The sequence below is a fragment of the Anopheles stephensi genome, chromosome 2 (assembly GCF_013141755.1).
Source record: "Anopheles stephensi strain Indian chromosome 2, UCI_ANSTEP_V1.0, whole genome shotgun sequence".
In the NCBI taxonomy this organism is placed as follows: domain Eukaryota; kingdom Metazoa; phylum Arthropoda; class Insecta; order Diptera; family Culicidae; genus Anopheles; species Anopheles stephensi.
Window position 1 is genome coordinate 26,518,186 of NC_050202.1, and position 21,847 is coordinate 26,540,032.

At 44.0% G+C, this 21,847-nt stretch overlaps 1 protein-coding gene and 1 pseudogene across 4 annotated transcripts in view; both read right to left on the reverse strand.

Moving 5' to 3' along the window:
• Window positions 1-19,870, reverse strand: part of LOC118505950 — a 29,854-nt gene extending 9,984 nt beyond the window's left edge. The window contains exons 1-2 of one of the 4 annotated variants that reach the window (XM_036042477.1): window positions 19,163-19,870; window positions 9,975-10,178 (exon numbers count right to left, since the gene is read on the reverse strand). The gene's annotated coding sequence lies outside the window, so the exon portion shown is untranslated. Of the gene's footprint in view, window positions 1-9,974; window positions 10,179-10,281; window positions 10,687-17,506; window positions 18,259-18,988 lie in introns of those variants that run through there. The other 3 variants (XM_036042476.1, XM_036042478.1, XM_036042479.1) reach the window with 3 other exon arrangements.
• Window positions 13,009-17,492, reverse strand: LOC118505951 (annotated as a pseudogene).
• Window positions 19,871-21,847: the final 1,977 nt, after the last annotated feature.

The window sequence follows — 21,847 nt, forward strand, 5'->3', positions numbered from 1 at the left end:
TTTTGGAGCACCTTTGACGGCCGGGTAAATGTTGGAGTGCGTGCCGCGATAAACTGAAGCGTTGCAAGCGCGAGACGGGAAGCGAAAGAACCATTAAAGCAAAACCTAATTGGTAAACCGATACGAGGCGAAAGCGGGAGGGCAAATCGAACGCAGAGAACGCGATATGCAAACGAAAGACGCAAACTCACGGGGGACTTATAAATCATACGGAAATATTAATAGCATAGACAAATAAAAGCTCACAGCACAAGGTAAGGGCGGGAGTGCGAGGACAAGAAGCTAGCTGCTCGCCGTGATCGTCTTCGTGAGTGACCATGGATGTGCAGCCTTAATAGGCTGATGTGGCTGTGTATGTACACTCTCTGACGTCTTTCCCGAAGAGCTTACCCGAGACACACCCGATAATGAGGGACTGCCACATTACCGACTCGTTCCGTTTTCTGAAGGTGTCCCACCACCACCACCCTAAAATTGCCCTAGGGAGATCCAGAAAACCAGGAACTCGACGAGAACTGAAAGGCACAGAGTGGTGGAATGCTCGTCGAGTCTATGCTGTCCCGCACGGAATAATGAATATCCAAGGTCCAGTGCTGAAAGCATTGACTTTATCCCCTCCGCTTCACCACTCGTCGGGAGTGCGGGTGGAGATTATAGGCCAACAGAAGGAAGAGGAAGAAGCCGAAGCAGAAATACGATGAAATGATTTAAACGTGTTTGCATCGATGATTCGTTTAAAGCTTACGCCTCACCAGCCGGTCGCGATAGAACGTCGAGAAGCGGTGGGTGAGGTGAAAGATTGAGTTAAAACGAAATCAACCTCCCTAACCAGAGGTCCCGCGTCTTGGAGCTGACAAAGATGTCCCAGGTTTCTTGATCCGACGCTTTAATCGTTTCCCCGTCCTCACCACGCTCGGTTGAAGAAACGCTGAGGTCTGAACGAAATTGTAGTCCCGCTTCTCCCTCGAGTGCCGATTATGGTGGGTAATGATTGAGGATTTTTATAAGCACACCTCGCTCGCTCTCTCTCTCTCTCTCTTTCCCGCTTGAATGTTGTTCCAATCCATCCACATTCGGACCCATTGCAGAACGATCGCGATAGGGAAATTACAGTCATTCAACCGACCTCCAGGAATCGCTCCCTTAACCCTGGGTATAGCGCGTTGATGTGAACTATGCTCCATTACACATTTCATTTCTTCGATGTTTTTTTCCACAAATTCGGAATTGAAGTTTTTTCCTTTTTTTAATTTCAACCGGATGTACGATGAGCGTCGCCAAGAAGAGAACATTTTTGCACGATGTCTTCCGTTCAGCTTTTTGCAAACTCTCATAACATGCCTTATGTCAATATTAGCTATATTCCCGATAAGCACGATAAATAAATGGTCCGGGTGCGCAAAAGAAGTCAGCAAGGAACTGTGTGTTGAATTCCTTGATCTCCTCTCCCCCCGTGTGTGCCTGCGCTTAAGTTCAGGCGTCAACGCGTCAATCGCTTTTACGTGGATGGAAAAGTTGTGACGGTTTCCCACAATTTAATTAAATTAAATTTAAGGAGCTTTCCAAATATAAAATTATATAAATGAAACTAAATTTCACGATTATATTATTGTATTCAAGAAATATAAAAAGGAAAAGTCATTCTTCAGTACATTCTGCAACCTGTAACTCCACAGCTCCACCTAATGTTCCACAGAAGCTATAAATTCATTTTTTGCTTTCAGACACGTTCGTTTGGCAAATATTGAGCCCCTCGTATGAGTCCTCAGCAAGTGGGAAAGAGGATAACCTTTAGGAGATAATAATCTTTAATTTTAATAAGGATTCCGTTTGAAGTATTTGAAAGTAACTTTGGAGGATTCTACCATAAATACCCTAAAGAAGTGGTGAGAAGCTGCGGGTCTGATTTGAGCTTGTTTATGAGCCGATCAATCGATTAGATCGCAGTGTATTTTTCTGTGCTGTAAATGCCTTTCTTCTTCTACTTAACGTAACGACTAGACTGATGGCATACAAGACTTATTGATGTCACGTAGATGGATAGTCAGTCCTCACTACGAGGAAATGGCCGGTAAGAGATTTGCCCCTAAATACATGCCTTCACTTTATTTACCAGACCAGACCGTATTGCTTACAAATCCTTCTCAAGGCACGTCAAAATTGCCCTGGACTTGATCAACTGTTAACAAGTATATCAAACCACTAAACTGTCCATTTTGGGGCGGTCCAGTTTCACAGGCGACAGCGGCGCCGATCTTCACACAGCAGGACTGGGGTTCAAATCCCATCCAGACCGTCTCACTGTACCCAGGCCTGTAACTATCCAGCTACGGGTAAAATCAAGTCACAGAAATCCAGAAATGGCAAGCCGAGACTTGTCGAGTTTATAGTACGAAAGAAGAAGAAGAAACTGTCCATTGGAATCGGATCGAACTCTTGCCACTGTAGTGTAGTCTAATTCAATTATTATTTAATTCCCTTGCTGAAAGTACTGTGTTCGTTGTAATTAGCTGAACTCGATCGAATAGTGGATAGATCCGGCAAACATAAAAATTAATCATTTTAAGCATCTGGGGAGCCCTTATTCATAATCTAAAATCTCTATAAATTCCGCAACCATATGCTCAGATTTGTAAAACTTTATACTTAAAACAAGCACTACTAAATCAAATCGACCAGATACTAGAAATCATGTCCAATGTCGTAGCATACTAACTCTCTAATTCATGAAAATTCTTAAGAAAAATTGGTAACCAATGAACATCCAGATTTAGAATATAATGACATTACAGTAGGCAAACAACGACCGAACTTTTCCGACAACCTGATGGTTTATTGGGAAAAAAGCATTACACTCCATCTAACCATCTTCCCCTTTTTGCCGACCGGGCACATCAAGCTTCTCAACGAGAAGAATCAGTCAGCATAGTCCGGGCCTGAGTCTCGGGGCCGAAGTCGTGAAAGAAAGCGCTCATCATCCGCGTTAACTGCAACCCTTAGCTCACCCGGACGGACAAACGGCGCGATCCACATACCCCCAACAACCACGTTCATCGTAAGCCAAACACATTTGGATTTACACCAGAGCAAACAGTTCCTTACCTTCACCACCATATCGACCAGCAAGGGGGTACCGCTCCCTCCCCCCCCCCCCCCCTTCTCATTCGATGGATGGACGAGCGCGGATTATTGGTTTTACTAATTCATTAGCGCGATGAAATTGAAAAATGATTCCCGTAACCAGATCTTCTCCTTCGTGTGAGCGCACCCGAGTCAATGGCCAACGGGTTCCCGGCCGGGCCTATCGCGTATTAACGTTAGGGTGGTGTGTTGGTTGGTTGTGGCCGTTCTTCCCTTCCCTACCCTCTCATGTTCCAGTTAGCTTACGAACCACACGCTTCCACACCTTCTTCGTCTAATCCATTCAAAGCGTGTGCGCAGGAAAGGAAGGGCGCCCAAACGATCCCTCCGACAACTCCGCCAAGATAGATACGCCCGTGGTGGAGAGCCTTATTGATGAAGTTTCATTACAACAACGGCATTCCTGAAGCCACAGGGTTTGGGAAGATCATCAAAACAGACACCAACCAACTCCCCCTATTAACGGTTAACACCTTCTCGGCCGCGACTTCGTCACACTCCACACCCCCTCGTGCGCAGAGTTCAGGTACCCCACCAAAGGGTAATTAGAATGCAAGACGAGATCGACCACCTTCAAGGTAACGTGAATCAGACGTTAAATCCGTCAGTAACGTGTTTTTTTTGCTTCTCCTTCGCCTATTAGATCCCCACATCCCAGAGCGTGACTGTTGAGGAGGAGGATTTAGATATTCTCCAAAAGCGGCTTCGTTTCTTCATTTTGCCTTCTCACCTAAACGGCCACTTTGTCTCTTTCTGGGTGTCATTTATCTATTAGGAGTTCAGAGCCACCATCGCTCAGTCACACGATTTTCAAAAATTAGCATGAAACACCAAGCCAAGCCGTCGTTTCACACGCCAGAAAAGCATTTGAATATTTGTGTCCGACAGTCGATTTAGTTTGTCGGCAAACTTGTTTCTACGATTTATTTCAATTGTCAGACAAAACTAATGATCTCTACTGCGAAGGAAGCAGCTTTTGAGCAGCGAATAATGCAAGACTTTGAAGGAAGCAATTAAACGAACCAAAAGAAGTTTCCCCAGAGCCTTCAGTCGTCAGCCGGCACCACGGCAAAGGGATGTCAATTGCGCAGACTCTTAAAAATGTGCTTTGCATCTTGGTGGTTGTCGTTTTGCTGTAGTTGCCCCGCTGCTGATGACGCCAAAGTCTTTTCACTGCCAATGTGCAACATGGAAGAAAGGACACCCAGGATTTCCACTGGCTTTAAAATCAAAAAAAAGATCCAGAGTTCTTTGGCCCTGCTTGTATGTTCCAGAGTTCTTTGACACTGTGTGCGTTGTATGATGTGGGAGAGTGTGGCATTTCTATTTGGACGCTAGCGACAATTACATCACAGAGTTTAAGGTACTAGACAAGGGACAAAAAACAGACTTCAAAGGCAAGCTTCTGGCAAAATTCCTATAAATCATGATGAATATAATATTACAATTAAATTATGTGATGGAATAAATCATATTATATCCTAACTAGACATGTGTCAACTAAACAAATCCTAAGTATTTCTTGATCGATCTTCCCGAATTTTTTTAAATTAAGAGCTCAGCAAAAATAGATAAAATTCGTATTTTCAATGAGGTAAAATTAGGAAGAATATAATAACTAATATAAGAAAACTTAATATAAAAAAAAAACATTATCCTTAACTAACTCATCCCCGACAAAAGAGCGACCGGACATTGAATCCCAACATTAATCCAATATTGTCACGAACTTCAGTCTTTTTTCGCTGACCGTTGAAAAGCGTTACGAAGCGTTACATTGGGGTTCAAAGTGTTTTACAAGCGCTTATCAAGCAATATAGTGAATAATGTGTGATCTGTCCTCGTCGATAGCGGCAATAGGGATCTTTCACACGACAGTACCAGCTATCGAATCCGATCTGGACCGTCTCCTTTTACAGAGGAATGAATATTCAAATAAGGGTAAAATAAAGCCAAGGAAGACAGAAATGGCAGGCCAAATTTTTTTTTTGTCTGCCCTTGAAGGATTGTCAGGTCTTGACAAAAAGCTTTATGAGCTTACAAGTATATCAAAACCGCTCAATGTTTTAAACATGGAGACATGGAGCTTTATGAACTGAAAATTATTATAAGAACAGTTTTAATAAATTTAGACATTTTTTGTTACAATGTGAAATTAGACCATTCATTGATTGTTCACCCTATCACGGTGCACCTGACTTCAAGTTCCTAAAGTTCCTCACTGCTGTTGCTAGCGGAAACACCAGCAGCAGCAGCAGCAACAGCAGCACATGCCAGAGAAGCAAGCAATTCTCGTCGGAAATGCTTGAGCTTTTCACTTTACATCCGCTCGCCGTCTTCTTGATCCCACCAATGTCAAACGCTTCAAGGCGTATAGTTAATACTTATCGTCAGGGTTTCCTCCTGCACAACAGCCAGCCAGAATAGATATGTGGGTGTCTGTGTGTGTGAGAGAGAGTGTTTGCATTTGACTGTGAATACACTAATATCCCTCCTTTACCTTGTCCACCACTTCCGAAGAGCACGAGTGGAAAATCTCATTATTTTCCCTAGCAGGTTCTTTTTTCCCGTCCCTCAACCTTTTCAATGTCCTTTTCCAACGGCCGAGAAAAAAAATGGCGAACCGCGCTCACTGCGTCCGTCACGGAAACTTTCAAGTATTTCGGTATCCAATTTAAATTTACTTTCGCTCTCTACTATCCTTCCACGCCACTTTGCGTCGCGCGCATCGCAGCATCCTTTCTGGGTTCGGTCGGTCCTCCCGCCCGAATGAGGGCCAATCTTATTACCGATACGAACCCTCGCCAGCGCAACCCACACTGTGCTGCAGAAGATGAAGTTGTGGGGGTGAAAGAAAAAAAAAACTTCGAAAACTCAACATCTACATACACACACCACGCGCGAAAGGACATCGTCCTTTTCCTGCTGCTCGTTAGCGTATCGAAACGCTAACCCTCCCCCACGGAATTAGGTGGGTGATGCTGGAGGGAGCAGAGCACCCGGGGAAGGCGTCTAACGTCGTCTCCTTTTGCCGTTAGCTAGAGGAGGTTTTCTTTCCCTTCTAAGCTTTTCCTTTTCCGTGCCGGCGAAGGCCAATAAATTCAACGCGCGCGTTCCTCGCCGCCGAGTGATAAGAGAAAATTTTTGCGAGTTTTTTTTCTCCTTTTTTAGCCCGCTTGACGTTGCTACCGAAACGAAGTAAGCGGAGGGTTGGGAAGTCGTGCACGAAGAAATCAAACACACTTTCTTGAATTTCCATCAAAGCAAGCTGTGGCACAAGAGCACTCTTCGAGATGGAGGAAAGCGGAGGAAATCCATCCCCATACACACACATACACAGTTCGACCGGCATGTGGGGGAAATGTAAGATTTTCTTCTCACACAATACCCCACACGCGTAGTTGCCGTATACACCACACAACCGTCCCAATGATTTATTTCCATTTTTTTTTTTGTCAAAAATTGTTTTTCCACACACACACACACACACACACGTGGTGATTTTTCTTTTTACTTTTACACTGCGGATCGATTCTAGGACTCCTTACTGTGCGTAATGCAAAAGTATTAAAACGATATAACTAACACGTACGCGACGCAAAACCACGCTCCCTGCTGGGTGGCCTTTGCACCGTATTTTGCTTCTTTAGCGAGTTTATTTTTTTTTTATTTTAAGAGAAAAAAAGAAAAAACACACACACACGTTTGCGCATGTTTTACGTGCGGGTGGAAATTTACGTGCAAATGGCGACATTTTAATCGCGCGATGATGAAGAAATTCGTCCATTTTGCAAGAGATTGAAAACATTACGGACTAATGCGTTTCCATTTATTAGCTAACTTTTACGAAATAATAAAGCTGATTTTACATTGAATTAAACAACTCTTGGAGGGAAGAAAGGATAATAAGGCCCTTCGTGTATCCACTATAGGCTATAAATTATGTTGTTTTATTTCGAGTTTTTCATCAATCGTTTGTGCGCACATATGGTGCCGTGGCCAGGATCGGAAATTTAACACCTTCAAAAGTTATCAAAAATGTCCTATTCGAGGGCAATTTGCAAACATTTGGATCCGTGACCCGGATCAAATGTTCGCGAGCATCCCTATAGTTGTGATATTAGACTAGACAAAGCTACAATTTCATCCTTTACGCCTTATGAACGTCATCTCCCCTACGAAAGAAGGCGCGTTCCTTGAAAGGATGTTCGGTTAGAGCCACACTATTATCAAGCGCATCAGGAGATTGAAGAGGAACGCTGAGGACCTGATGGCCCAAAACCGTACAGAAGTACCTGTACAAGGTGAAGACCGGATTAGTCTAAGATATTCACAAATGCATTACAAGACATCGACTGACATGGGTGGTAGATGCGACATCGGCACCGGTCTTCACACGGCCGGACCGAGGTTCAAATCTCAACTGAGCCGTTCCTCCATAGTGTCTACTGACTATCCAGCTATGAAGTATTAATAAGTCATGACGTGATATTAAGAGATTGTTAGGCCAAAAAAGAAGAAGCAGAAAAAGACATCGACTGACAGACTACCCCAAGATGATGATATCGGTGATGTCAAATCCGAAATTCTTCTCATAATTTCACCAAGGATCAGCATGAATCTGACTCTCTTCAAAAGGGTAGCTTAGACTATGCAAGAAATGTTCCTACACAATGCAAAGAATGTCTTTCCAAATATCTGAGAAAATTCTTCAAACTCGAAATACCTTGAAACAGAATTCTTTGGGATGATGGCTAATATGACTAAAAAGCGAGAAGAGGGCGAGGCGCCTTTACTTCGCAACTCTCTTCTGTTCGGGCATCTTATGCCGCTTTGATCAGCTAGAATGCCGTGGATTCTCTGCAGTAACAGGTAGTTGAGGTATATAGTGAATAGTTCCTGCTGAAAGATATCCATACAGCCAAGAGATCGCCAGCAAACTTTTTAAGCAGCAGTCGCTAGAAATAAACAACTGTTGCACATACATTACACTGGTACGTCGGACACATTTTAATTTCCAAAGTTATCACTTCAAGATAAATATCTTCAACGCCAATACAACGCTCCCTTGCCTAATGTTGAGCCAACTGATGCATGTTGTCCAACTTTAATTGCAAATAAGAGGACGAAAAAGGTCGTGTAACAACTGTTACTCTACATTCTGCTCTGTCTTTGGCAAAATGATCCTCTTGTTCGTCCTCGTAACAGTCCGCAAGTTAATGACTGAACGAAACGACTTTCCAAAGCCCGCTTTCAAGGCACAAGAATCGAACGATTCGAAAAGCCCACCGTTTCGCTTCACGGTAGCGCATCTGTCGCCTTCCGGGGGCACCGTACACACATCCTCCCACATTTTTCATTCCTTTCTGCTGTCTGGAAACTGTTACTCCGTTTAGCTGCTGCTGCTGCTGTCCCTTCTTCAATCGTTCTCGTGAGCAAATAATCAATTAGTCGACCGTCACCACACAGTTCTTTATCCTTTTTCTTACACACACACGCACAGCAGGGTGCTCGAAATTCTTCCCAGATGTAGGAGCAAAGCAATAGCTCGCAACCAACGCCACGACGCTCGACCGACCGACCGGTTCATGAATGTGGTTTGGTCGAAGGCACCGGGAACTCCGATAAACCGGGTAGGTGGGAAGAGAGCAAGAGCCTCCGAAGTCCCCGATGACAACGGGCAGGTCATAAATTATATTTCATTTCGCTTTGTTACAAACGGCACCTACCACCGCAACCGCCGGTCGACCTCGCCCATGCCTTGGTCCTTATTGGAACAGCGCGTCAACAAAACACGATTATGGAATGGTATAAAACCCTCCTATCGAAACCCAAACCAAACTACATAAAAAAATGCTAAAATGAGATGGAAGAAGGACGAGAGAGCACCCGATACAACCCGAAAGGATATCGACAAATCAACAAAAATGGAAATAATAAAAAAAAACACCAGTAAGATACCTTAAAACAGCAAAATCGAACTCGAACTATCGTCTGGTGATGGAAAGCAAGAGGAAAGTGAAGAAGATAACGATCGTGAAGGGAAAAAACAACAACAACGGCCAAACGGAAAAATCGTGTTCGAAAATGCAAGTGTCGGAAGGTAGCATAGAGCATATCCTGTGTAGCAGATGGAAACCACAATAGGGCGAAACAGGAACACTAGGCGAAAGAGAACCCGGGGGAACGAAGGCAAAGGAAATAGACAAAAACCCTTGAGAAAGTGAGAAACGAAAATGGGAAAAAGGTAAAAAGTGTTACAATTCTACAAACACATACATCCCAAAAAAACCGTAAAACAACCGATAAAACCGTAGAAAAAAAACAAGCGAAATCGTAAGGCAAGGAATGTGCCTGTTTGGTTGGTTATCCCATTTTTTGCTTCGTCTTCGGTGGGCAAGGATTTTCCTCCACAGGCCTTGTGTGGTCAGGCCTAGGGCGGACAGCAGGACAGCCGGAGTTCCTAGCTTTGCTTCATGGTTTCTTTGGATTCGACCCTTAACGAGGTGCGAGAGAGCGATAGCGTGAGCGGGGTTTTGTTTACTTTCGAACTGTCAACCATATCCACTACTACCACACACGCACGCACTATCGCTAACCGCAACAGGAACTAGACACACCACACGCCATCCATCCTTCGTGACGATAGGCGAAGGAGCATAAAAATAAATTTATAGCACCTTCGTACCGGCGAACCGGCAGCATGTGGGAAGGAGTCTCAGCGTGGCGCACTGGTTGGGAATTATTTATGTTGCATTTGTGAGTTGAGAAAAGGGGGAGGGAGTTCTAATATATTCTTCCCGTAGCGGTGGCAGTAGGCGATGATTTCTTACCTTTCTTTTTCGGTGAGAGGGAATGTGTATTAGAGGGTACGGGAGAAAGTGACGGATTTTTATCCTTCCGGATCCGGGGATGCGTCGGTTTTCTCGTTCGTATCCGTGAGCGCGTGTTCGGCGGCGGTGTGCGTGAATCACAATTTTGTTTCCATTCCTTCTCTAATGACTTAATTGTGGATTTTCGGATGGTCCAAAACGTAGCTGGAAATGGAAAACAGAAAAAAGGGACATTTTAGAATAATATAGCTTGAAGTTTAGGTTCCACGCGGTACCGGAAGCCTTAAAAATGTAGATAAATTGTTACTTGATTATTCGGATATTCATCTATAATTTAAGGATATACTTCTGATGTTACTTCAAAGTTATGAGAAGTTTATGTAATTACTATACGAACTACTCACGGTAAGTGATTTGCTAAAAGCTATTTTTCTCAGTAGAATGCTCTCGATTTATACCAAATTTGAGATGATCGAATCAATGCCTACTTTGGTCTTACTTCTGATAGTAGCCCTACTTGTCTACAATAACGTCTTTTTTATCGTGCGCTAAAACCGCTTCGCGATTGTGGCCTGCTGCAATCATCATCGATAGCGCTCACGGTCCTGGTCCGTCATCTAGACAAAGCCATCTCTCCATCCCAGTTTGAGCTCCTCTGTCCCATGTGGACGGCCTAAAAGGGCTTTACGGACTTGATCGTCCAGTGTCATTCTCATGACGTGACCAGCCCACCAGAGCCTGGCGAATCTTATTCGCTGCACGATGGTGAGATCATTGTTGTGGTTCTTCGTCCTTCCACACATACGGGACCAAGAATCCTTCTGAGCATCTTCCTCTTGAACGCGGAAAATAGGCATTCGTGTCAGAGGCGTACGTGAGTACTGGGACTATAAATGTTCTGCCCAGTCCCAGCTTCATCCGTCGCGACAGGTATTTAGAGCGGAGAAGTTTCCTCGGACTGTATTCTGACCGGTTAGCAGCCAGCACCCCTATGCGAAACTCAACATCAATGTTGTCAACTACATTAACTTCTTCTTCCTTGCCACTACTACCTCAAAAGTCTCGCCCTGCCTTGCCTGCCGGCGTACGGGGAGGCGATCTGGATGGGTTTTGAATCCCAGTCCTGCCGTGTGAAAACCGACTCCGCTGACGCCTCGGCCAATGAATTATCTAGGACAAAAATGGTTCTTCAAAAAATAAAACTAAAAGCTCATTTTCTTAATCTTCACCAGACAACACGCAATGGGCACAACAACAATGGCGCCGAACATCCACACGAATAGTTTGAATATTTTTAGGCAAAATTGACAAGATACTCAAAGTTGTCCAAATCACCAAATACGAAGCAAACAACCTCTCGTATGGACCAGATACCTAGCGATTCATCTCCATTAACTAAATACATCACAGCAACCCCCTAAGCAACAATAGTCAACATCAGCTGTCAAACCATTTTAAAATGGCGTCCCCCTCTCTGTGATAATTGTTTTTATGATTTAACAACAAGCGCATGAAAATAGGTCCATCGCTGTCTCGTGGTTTAGCGTGCTTCATCACCATAATGCGCGTCGCACTGTAGGTACCACCACCAAGTCACCGAGTGTGAAATAACACTTATAATGTGTCTCCGCTTTCAGTCTCCCCATCCCATCCGCTGCTGCTGTTGCAAGGTTCCGTCTGCTGACCAACAACCAAACAGAACTAAACGGATGTTGTTCATTAACTGATCAAATTATGATAATTAACACTCGTTCTCGCTGCTGCTACGTACCGTACGACATCCGAGCGACGACTGTTGATGTTAATTAAAGATTATACGTCTAGTGAGTGATTTCATTTCGAACCTTTCGAACAAACGGCACAAATATGCTGGCCTGCCCCGTTGGAAGCAACAATGTGCGCTCATACGAACCAGACATATACGGTTAATGTTACATTTTTGTCGGGAGTAGGGAAAATTCTACATACACTTCGAAGGGTGTGGCACGAAGCTCGTATGCTGGGCCAGCATTAAATTCGGGGAGGAGAGAAGACCTGAGAGCCCATCATCGTCATTTACGGTTCACAAGAGTCCCGGATATATGGTAATTGTTTTGGAGCGGTGTGGGCCGCGATTCGAACTACTGGTTACGCGGGGACCCACACACATTTATGTTGGCTTTTCCTGGTGATTTGATTTTTTTTTTATTTCTAAAACAAAATGGATCTATAGTTTTGTTACTTTGCTCTACTTTCACGGCATGCATACGGTGGTCACAGTCACCGAAAATAGAATCTTTCAGCTGGCAACAACAGCTGCCCCAGCACGGATCGAATTTTTGTTTCACACCTTTTTTCCTAACGGCGGTGGAGTAGTTTTTGCAAATTGGTTGCGCTATTTATGACCCGGTTCTGCGCTTATTATCATTCAAAAAGGGGTTACAATCTCAAGTAACATCAGTACCGCAGGTCTAGCGCCCAAGGCATCTGTTTCCTTCACCTGGAGGAAGGTAATGAAGTGTTGGAATTCGATCTGCATTCTTTGTCCTCATTAAGCCTTTCAGAAAGTGGAATTCTAGATTGGAAAGATAACGTTTAGAACTATAAAGCTTAAGGGTTTGTTTGCAATTAAAAATAAAATTTATCGTTTTTTAACTGGAGCAGCAACTAAGCCTTCTGGCCTATCCGTAGGTTCTACAAGAAGTAATTTACGCAGGACAGAAGCGAAGTAGGCATCGGGGAATCGGTTCTCATCATAAGTTCCAAGTATCAACATCCAAGATACCATTGGAGCCCAACTTTTACTATGATTGACATTTGACAGGAAAGACAGGCGCGCCCTCTGGCGGTGGTCGGTGACATCGCGAACGATTCTACAAAAAAATGTCGGTCTCCCGTTTTTGGCCGCTACCAACGTGGGAGAAGAAGCTTCAGAGCTCTGCATAATAAATGTCGTCCCGTGTTCCCGTGTTCTCTTCGAGCCATTTTCTGCATGCACCTAACCAACAAATGCGACGGTCACACACACACACACACACACACACACACACACACACACACACACACAACCACCGTCGTCATGCACCGATGGAAAGTCGCTACTCTTCTTCTGCTGCGGTTGGTTTTATGATTTAAAAACAATCGTAATTGTCATTTTATCGTCGCCTACCGCTGGAACGCGGGGCGAAGTTCCAGCAAAGGCATCATCATCATCATCATCGTCTCTTTTCTTTGCCACAAAAAAAAAAAAACATTAAATCGAATCGTTTCGCTTTTTGCTTGAGACCGGGCAGACAAGCAATGAGTTTGATTGTTTCACTAAATTACACAACAATGTACGCAGCAAGATTGTTGTCGGTTCGGCATGCAAAACGAAGGGGGTAGCACAAACCAGGGGGACAATTATGCACCTATCCCGCCCATCATCCACGGTTTCGTCTCTACCGCTCACCCCAGCTGTCTTGGTTAATAATTGCTAGCGCAACAAAGCTTATTCTACCTTCAAATGTCATCAAATCGTGTGTCCGTCGGAGGGAGAACGGCATGAACGGGAGCTCCGTGGAGTTGTCGGAATGAGATGTGCGCTGGTTCACGGTTCACATGCACCGCACTCCAACCCAACTGCGAAATCATCATTCCCAGCCATGTGTGTCATGATGTAGTTGTCTTATTAACGCATTTTGAGTTATCTTTTAACTTTATTTCGGTCATAGTTCCTTGAAACTTAAGTGTCTAGAACCTGATCTATAAAAATCATGTATGCAAACTGTCTTCAACATTTAATGACCAATCTCTAGTAACGGTAATGGTCGGGTTTGTAAGGCCCTGCTTCCAGCAGATTCAAGTAATCCACCTGACGAGGAGGTTAGCTTTGTCAACTTCACGCCCCGCTTATCCAGATGCAGTGCAGCAACCTTCTCGTCCAGTTCTTTTCGGCAGCACGTGCACACCAATCGTATACTTCTACCGGTTTGTCCACAGCTCAATCTGCGCCAGTAATTGGTTGGTAAACGAATTCGACATCAAGAAGCTCGAATGTCCCGTGGCACAACCCAAATTCACCAGACGTCCTTCCACCAGCAGAATAATATGATGCCCTTTTCGCCAACCGGTCGCTCCACCTGCAGTTTAATGTTCACCTTCTCGACCGCATTCGCCTGCAACCATGTCACAACGATTTCGCAATCAAAGTGCCCAATATTGCACACGATCGAATCGTCCTTCATGGCCCGAAAGTGTTCCTCCGTAATGATATCCGTGCAGCCCGACGTTGTGACGAAGATTCGGGCCTCCTTGCTTGCCCCCTCTATCGTGTCGTCATTTCGTAACCTTCCATTGCCGCCTGCAACGCATTGAACGGATCGATCTCGGTGGCGATCATCCGCTGCACGATTTATTCCATCCAGCAACGATTCGTGACATCCGTACGGATTGTCAAACTTGATCTTCGTTACCGAATCGTACACATTAAATTGCAGGTAGAGCGAGACAACGGAACATCTTGTACAAGTTGTGTACACCCCTTGTCGTTTCTTCGCTCAATCCCCGCGAATGTCCTTCAGCAGTTCCGGATATTCCGTGTGCATCGTCCAGAATCATGATGTTCAACGGCTTTCCGTCCGGGAAGATGAGCGTCTGCCTAATGCACGCGTGCTTCTGGTTCTGTGTGCTGAAGATGTTGCAGCTACTCCATTGCACCTCGGCACCGAGCTCGAGTAGCGTTTCAAATCGGGCACCTTGTAGAATCTTCAACGGGCCATACTTCTTCCTGCAAGCCATCAGACCCGGCATTTCGTTTACCGCCCGAACTCGGTCAGCGTAATGTCGGTCAGAGTGGTCAGTACGCCAGGTTTGAAGCTATTTCTTGTCTTATTGACGTCAGTCGAAGAAAAATAGTTAATCAAACTGAGGTGAACCGTAATGGTATGGAATGAGTATGGAAGTATGGCTGTATAAGGAAAATGACGACACATGACAGAAAGTGATTCGTATTCTATATCATCTATTAGTAATTATGAATTTTGTCCTGCAAAATGAATAAAAGTATTGTCGAAGCTTTTAATCATTTTAATTTAATTAAATCGTTTCCCTTATCTATATCATCGTCTATTAAATGTATTACAGACAAATCGGAACTATTCTCGAAATCGATCTTAACGAGAACGTTTATCGCTTATAAAAAAGCCAGTATGATAAACGATATCATCACTTTAATCTTGATTCACGCAAATCGCAAATAATTTAAATCTGTCTGGCAAATTATGACCCATTTAGCTGAGCACAAGGCACGTGGCACAGTTGCCAACTAGCTGGTCTGAATTTTTGATCTGCTAAAGTTGCTGGACAGCTCGAAAAATCAATCTATTGGTGTCAGCTCCTGTTGTGCAGATGGATTTCGATTAATCTCACTAATTGTTGATCTACATGGATGATCTCGTCATTGTTACACGATGCACGATGTATAGTATTACAAGGTGATCCCTATAGGGCAGATGATGATAGTTTCCCAAATTCAACTGGCTATACCCATATCTCAATTTGGACATTTTTTCTGTTGTAATGTGTATATGTTATCAAAACTTCTGTCTTCAAATATTTGGAGATTTCTTTGGATTTTTCGCAACAAAATTGTTCATAAGTTGCATGACTAGTAGACCACTAGCAAATACTATCTGGCCATTTCCCAGTGCGAAGAATTCATTATCCAGCAACAAGCAGGCAAACAAACTTCCAGAATGCCAGAACTGACAGGCCATCCTGGGATTTGAGCACAAAACAATAATTCCTTGACAGAGTTAATATCACATAAAAAGGGACATTTCTACCTCTGCACTTAAAAATTAAATTTGCATGTAACCGTCAACGCATAAAAGATTTTCAAAATGACCATCGGTTGCCAATAGCGACGAACGCTCTCGAATCGTTTGAATCCAAGCATAGAGTTCCTGGACCATTTCAAACACTCCCTCTTTTGTTCGCTGCACCACGATCAATCTTCCTTCTCCTTCATACATATTTTCCAATGATTGCTGCGAGCATAAAATATTCATTTTAAAATGATTCCTTCCCATCCCAGCCCTTGGGAAACGATGTCATCGTGCTCGGCAGCTAAATTCATTTGAGCTTTTTCCACCCACCCCGAATGGGAGAAGGAGGAGGAGGAGGAAGAACAACAAGCATCTACAGCGAGAGAAAGAGAAATATTTTATTCGTATTTTCAAATCACCGTGAAGGTGTGGAGAACTAATTTAAATTAAAATATCCAGTCAATAAACTCAACCGGGCCAAACACAATCCCAACCCCAACGCATCTCCTCGTTTGGGACGCGCGCGCACCCGGTTTGCGCCCTCTTTACGCAGAGAGACCGAGCAGCGCATTTTATCTCGCTATTTAGGGGGAGTTACTGAGTGTGTGTGTGTGTGTGTTACTGAGTGAGAGGGTGTTGTGGGAAATGGGTAAAACTTTTTAACGATACATACATTTAACTCCCCCAAAATAAAAAATAAAAAAACCGAAAGAATTGCCAGAACGCGGAATAAGCGCAAAGAAATCTTCGAAATGAATAAATTGACAAGAAAACGGGTCGAGCGAAGAAATCGTGAGGGCTGCGTGAATGAAGAAAGGGTGGTGTAAAAAGGGAGGGGGTGAGTTGTGGGTGGCGCTGGAGGTGGAGGAGGGGATTCCGATGAGACAACAATCGAAAAATATCCGTTTACGTTTACGAAGGAGAAACACACGCATGGACGCATCATCAGAAGGGGGTGAAAGGGAGGAAGGGGTGGTAGAGGAGCAGGGGTTATGTGAGGGAGGATGTTGGAAGAATCGTCGGGGTGAAAGAAAGAATAATATTAAAATATAAGGTACCGAAGAAAGAACAACAACAGCAAAAAAACACCTTCCACCTTCCTTTCCACTCGCACACACACACACTCTCTTTCCCGCTTTCGCTTTCTCTTTCTCACACACATATATACCCGTACGGACGCGAGATCTCTAAATTGTCTCTTTTTCCGTTTTGTTTCGATGTGCCCTTTCTCACTCACGCGTTAACCGGTGCGTCTCGTGCCCGCTCCGTCTCTCTCTCTCTCTCTTACACCCTTTTGTAAAGAGCAAAACCTTTCGCTTCTCAATCAGTAACGATGTATTTTCTCGATATTGTCAATCAATACACCCTTTCCCGCTATCGAGACACCACCTGCCTGTCTGCCCTTCCACATGCTCTGTTTGCATACACCACCACCACCACCATCAGCTTCACGTCTTTTACATGACGGCTTTTTTCACTCTCTCGCTCTTACACACTCTTCTGCCGTACCGGGATTTTGATCCGAACGGAATGGCTTTTGATGCTTGTTTTTTTTTTTTTAAATATGAAGCGATAAAATATATATTCAATATTACAATTCTCACACCAAAAATGCACACGTACGCACACACACACACAGGAACGTCTTCCGAACACCTTTTCATTTCGCAACTCCTTACGTCCTGGTGATTGTCCGATATGCAAACTTTGTATAGAAGAAGCGCAGACACATACACACGCACACACCTTTCGCTTATGCTGGTACACCGGTTACAATCGCGAAGTATGTGCTCCGGCCGCGGACTCCCCTTTTTATTTAATTTCACTCCTTTTACTTCCCAGCGGCGCACACACACACACACACACACACCGGGAAGCCGTCCTGCGTTCCCCTGGACAACACACGCGTACGTCACACGGCTTCCTATGTGTGTTTTTTTTTTCGCGAAATCGCACACACCATCAAAGCGAAGGGAAGCAAAGATCCACGCACCCCTTTTTTGCCACCACATTAGCAGGAACGAGCAGAGCGAAGAAGAAACTAACAAAAATACGCAAAAATCCTCATATATCGTCCTGTCGTTTCCGTTTCAGGGAAAACAGGAAAAAAGGGTGACAGGACTGCCAGCAGGAGGAACAAAAAAAATCCACCGAAGATGTCGAATCGAAGACGATTTATGTTTCTCGCTCACTCTCTCCCTCTCTCGTTCTCGCTTTCGCACCAACTCGCGCGCACTCACACCCTGGCCGGTAGTGTGAGATGATGATGATGATTTCGCACACACATTCGCGAAACCGGGATAAAAAGAACCGTTCTAACCGGCGACGACGGCGTCCGACGCACACACAGATGCCACTCTATTTGCATGCTTGAATGGATGGTTCTATGAGTGTGTGTGCGAATATCATGCATTTTCGGGTGGATAAAAGAAAGCGCTGCGTTTCTCTGGCAACGGTGAGCGATTTTTTTTTGCAGTTGAAAAAATCAAAACCGTTTTTAACGGTCTTTCTTAACTTTTTTATATTTAAAATGACAAATAATTTTTTGAGCAAGTTTTGTTTTTCATATTTTTTTAAAATGCATCCGAAGTGCAACTGTTCACTTCTTTTCTTCCATTCTGCACTGCACTTTACACTGGTATACACACACACATACACTTGCACATGTGCAACCGCATACGCACCCAAAAACGATATTTCTCGACTTGTGCGCTACACACTTGCACTCCAGAACGAAAACACCACCAGCGAGCGAAAAAAAAACCGCACACAGCACACCTCAGATGCAACTGAAGACAGAGCGAGACAGCAGGCTATACCGTTTACGTTTTTTGACGCGCGTGACAGAGAGAACATCCGCATGGAACAGGAACGAGCGAGCGAGACGAACGAGCTCACACATATCGCGAAACGACGCGCGAATCGAACGAAGCTGGCCGAACTGGAATCGCACTTCTTCCCAATTCTGGTTTTCTTCCTTGCGGCCATCACCAGCAGCAGCGCTCAAGAAAAGCTTCAATGGAAAATGGAAACACAACGACGGGGAAGGAATGTTATCCTCTCGCACCCCACCCGCCGCTGAGGTGATGGGAAGGAAGAGGAGAGCAAAAAGGAGACAAGAAGAGCGAGGGAAAGGACTTGAATATTAATCCCCCGCGTTTATATTGCTGCCATTTTTTCGTTTGTTTCAGAAGGCCTTTTTTGTTAGCTGCCTTTAATCATATTCACCTTGATTTTTGATTCTGCACAACACCCGCACACACATACACGCAACCACACACGCACTAGGCTCCAGCGGCACGGATGCTTTGCATCACGTTAAGCTCACACTACAGGAACAGGATCATGCATGCACGCACCGAGCAGAGCTGTCTGGAGAAGTATTTCGCGAACTTTACACACCTTTTTGATGTCACTCGATGCTATCCGATCACCACATCATCTTCCCCCGTGGGAAGGTGGACGGGTGTTAATTTGCTTCTTCTCAATCCGATCTAGCTCTGCCTTGCTTTGGTGTTTCACTGGGCCGAATTTGTCGTGTGGCGGCGGCAGCAGCAGCAGCAGCAGGCCCCATCCAATTTGGATAATTTACTCCGTTTAGATATTTAACAACAACTACCACCCCACCAACCACTTCACACCGCACCACCTTTCATTGGGGCGAGGGGAGGTTGATTGATGCTGCCGCTGCACACACAAACACGCACACACACACACACACGTACAGTGATCACGCCGTGATTTTTACGATTTTTTCGCACACACCACAAATTATCCGAAAAATAAGGAGACACGGATTTGTTTCTTCACTTTTTAAGCAGGAACTTTGGGTTTCAAGTCCGATTGGGATGGAAAGTCACACACACACTGTAAATAGTGTCGGTTTTGGACGAGCGAACGACGGACGCACATCCGCACGCTTCGAGGGCTTTTTTTGTTTTGATGTTTTTTCTCTTCACGGTACCGCGCGGTCGTCTGTGGCATTTTGATTTGCACGCTCTCTCTCTCTCTCGTTCTTTGCTTGCCCGCGAGCGGCTTTTCTCTCCGTATCTCTCTCGTATAGTGATTGTACGCACACCAGTACTGGGGTTTTTTGGTGTATGAATGAAGAACACACACGCATTCTAGCTCGTACCCATTACATTGGGGAGTGTGCAGACTAGCCCATGGAATGATTTGGCTGGAGGTGGATTTTTACAAATTAATTGCGTAAAAATTGTGAAATTTTTCGTAAATTATAAATATGAGTTGTTTTTTTAAAGAAATTAATGATTTTTTTTTGTAAATTATGTGAGTATACAAGCGAAAACAAAAGCATTATTTAAGTGAAATTACACGTGTACAGGGTGTACCATCTAGTGGATTTCAAAGTTTTTTCTTTATTAATATTTTCTCTTTTGCATAATTTACATTATGTTGTGTTCGTATATCCTTATATGATATTCCTATATTCCTATAAATCAATGTTAGGTGGAGTGAAGTAGCAGAGAGATTTCACCATGGCTTATTCGAATCCAACAACGGTATAAGCGTAACGATCAAGAATTTTCCGACTTAACCTGCCTTGTCAGTGACCAACATCACCTGTAAACTGAGAGTGGAGGGATAGATCAGGGTCCTGCGCCAGGAAGATGGGTTTTCTTATCTTCTGTTTAACCGGACGATACAGAAGACTATCTGATACAAAAAAAAATACAATAATGTATGTCTTACTTTCCTGTATTTCAAACCAACTAATATGTTTCAACAGAACCTGAGAAAAAGAAACAACATGGGAGCCTTTTCAAATGTTTTAAATAATTTTAGTTTTAATGATTTAACTGATTTGGGGCGGTCGGTGGCCGAGGCGACAGCGGCACCGGGCTTCACACGGCACGGCCGGGGTTCAAATCCCATCCAGACCGCCTCCCCGTAAGTCTGACTACTTTACTACGGGTAAAATTAAGTCACAGAAAGCAAGAAATGGCAGGCCAAGACCTCTCGAGGTTGTAGTGCCAAGGAAGAAGAAGAAGATTTAACTATTTATTTGAAAGTCTGATTTTACGTCTGACCCCTTAAAAAGGACTTACATCTAACTTTTTTTAAATTTTCCTGTCCAATATTATCAGGCTTGTAATAACCAGCATCACATGATTTGTAAAAGTAGATAAAAAAAACTTTCAGGGCTCTTTGCTACCATCAATGGACAGAGCGACCAGGAGCTCACTTGTCTTCTTTGCAACCTGACGCTAAGGAAAACCAACCGAGACTCAAAAGAAGAATCGCTGAGGGCCATACTCTAAAAGTCTATCCAGATCCTGGTATACTTGCTGATGACACAAACATGGTTGTGTTGAGGCTCTCCTGGGCAATAGAACAACGAGAAGGATCTACACAGGGTTTGGGGTCCTATAGCAACATAGGACACCCGCAAGGACATTGGCTGAAAAGCAAATCAGATTACAATCTTAGGAAAGTTGTTCACTTAAAACACCTGTCGCGTGAGATGAGGCTGAGACTTGGGCAGAATATGTTTAGTTCCAAGACTCATACTCGTCTCTAAGACAGGGTTTCTCTCCAAAATTTTCAAATTTTTCTAAGCCGCGATCGAGAGTCGCATGCCATGAGAATGACACCGGACGATCCAGCCCATAAGAGGATACTTAAATTGAGATGGAGTGGTGGCGTTGATCGGTCCACCAAAAATTTCGTTTCTGACGTCCTGAAGACTTCTGAAGCATACGCAGGCCGTGGACCGTTAGGGAATCGCCAAAACAAAAACAAACAAACGTGAAGTAAGCTAAGATAAGCAGTCTTGCTCACACACTGTACCATCATTTTTTACAATGATTAAGCAAGAACTATACATCAAATTCAAACATTTGTACAGTGCTGTCCAATGCTGTAATGGTTTCTTGTAGTTGCGCAAATTTGACAGATGATGTGCAATGCTGTCCAATCATTAATTATAGCGAGCTTGTTGTGTTTATGCTGTGTTCCCCTTATATGTTTGAAATATGTCCTTCCAATATGTAACCCGTATTTGTTCGAAAAATACACCATCATTAGTACAGACAAGATTGAACATTTGTCTTTATATCGTTTTGG